Genomic DNA, 1,901 nt, shown 5'->3' with positions numbered 1-1,901 from the left:
TAAAGGATTAAATCCTTTTAAGAAATAAAGTTTTTGATCGGAATATTAATCAACGAAGGATCCCTTAACTATTAAGGGATTAATAGAACGAATCGCACTTTTACCACTAAACTATATCCGCTACAATGCAATTATTGTATATAAATGGACCTTTTGTCGAAGACGAAAATAAGTCGTATTAATAAGTAATAAAAAGATCGGATCAGAAAATAATCATGAAAATTTGAGCGTTGACGTATTTTCATCAGGGCCACTAATGAGATTAGGAAAAGAGGACTCGTTTTAATTAACTAATTAACAAGTTTTTTATTCTAGTAAAGTACTAAAAAATAATAATAAGAAATCGAACCTTGATTCTATATCATCTTTTTCTGTATCATAGGAATTGAAATAATAAATCTTCTTAGGATTCTTGTTGTTTCTATTTTTTTTTTTTTCAAAAACATTTTCAAATCAAATAAATAATTTGATCTACGATTTATTGGAACAAAAAAAGCCCGGCTAGGTACTGACCAGGCCAGGCCGTGGAACTAAAAATAAAAAGAAAAGGGCTTTTCGGATGAAATAAACTAAAAAAGGTACTTTCTTTTTATTTATAAATATTTTTATGAATCTTTAATATATTGGTATTATTTATATATTAGGATTGAAGATATCTCTTCTTTTGAGCCCTTATCTAATGAAATCTAATTTATCTAAATGGAATTCCTAATAAAAAAAAGTTTTTATCGATTTGATAGATATCCATCGATATATCTAGATAATTATCTATATCAATATAATGAAATTATATATCTATAAAGGGGTAGATAAAGATAATAAAGAGAGATAAAGAAGGGCTTTTTTCAAGCCTTTATTTTCTATTTTTTATACAATGTATCATAGTAATTATCCTTTTTCAATTTGGGGAGAGATGGCTGAGTGGACTAAAGCGTCGGATTGCTAATCCGTTGTACGATTTTTTTGTACCGAGGGTTCGAATCCCTCTCTTTCCGTTTCTGTCAATTACTTGGTATTTTTTTATAGTTGAGGAAAGATGTGGAATAGATAAAATGTTAAGAACATTTCAAAATCAAGCAAGGAAAAAAAATCTGATTTTGTTATTCTTCACGCCCCGGATTACGTCCCGGGTCATTAGATAGGAATCCGAAAATGAAGAGAGAAACAAAGAATATTACTACTGTATAAACAAATAGTTTGAGAGTAAGCATTACACAATCTCCAAGATCATTTTTTTTTTAAGAGAATAGATTCTCTATTTTAATCTGGTTTGACACCAAGAAATGCAGTGAAGTTATTTCTATAAATAGGAAAAAATTTTAAGAGTTGAGTCCTTGATTACTCAAAATTGGATTTCATACCCACAATTCTATATTGTGGGGGACTCGAAGAGGGTCGTTCAAAGGAAAAAAGTAAGAATAAGAAAATGAGAGTGATCCAGATTTATCATAGCTATAGAATAATTTCAATATTGGATTCAACTTAAAGCTTCAGACTGTATGTACAACTTATCTGATCTTATAACTAGTTAGAATCTTTTTTTTTTTTTTTTCTAGTAAATCATGAATTTGTCTCGGACAGTATTAAAAATATTATCGAAAGCTTACAGCAGCTTGCCAAACAAAAGCTAATAGAAAAAAGAATAGAGGTATTACTGGCATAACATCTACTATTGGATTCAAAAAAGCGTAGGCCTCGGGCAATTTGGCGACGAAAAAACTACTTGAATAAAGGAAAGAATTAAGACAGATACCGATGAAACTTAAGATATTAAGCATAACAATTTTTTTTTCTTTGTTCTTGAAGATAATTGTATTTCTTTTGATTTGATTGAGTTATTAATCCCCTATTATTGCTATGATATAAGGGATAAGGGAAAAATTAATAACATAAAGTAGGTC

The 1,901-nt window shown here is 28.9% G+C and overlaps 1 non-coding gene across 1 annotated transcript; it reads left to right on the top strand.

Moving 5' to 3' along the window:
• Positions 1-907: 907 nt before the first annotated feature.
• On the top strand, positions 908-995 carry TRNAS-GCU (transfer RNA serine (anticodon GCU)). Its single transcript has one exon. It is a non-coding gene; the product is annotated as a tRNA-Ser (tRNA).
• The last annotated feature ends 906 nt before the right edge of the window (positions 996-1,901 follow it).

Source organism: Cucumis melo, unplaced genomic scaffold (assembly GCF_025177605.1).
Source record: "Cucumis melo cultivar AY unplaced genomic scaffold, USDA_Cmelo_AY_1.0 utg001829l, whole genome shotgun sequence".
NCBI classification, from domain to species: Eukaryota; Viridiplantae; Streptophyta; class Magnoliopsida; order Cucurbitales; family Cucurbitaceae; genus Cucumis; species Cucumis melo.
The sequence above is the reverse complement of the archived record's forward strand: the minus strand, read 5'-3'. Positions and strand labels throughout refer to the sequence as shown.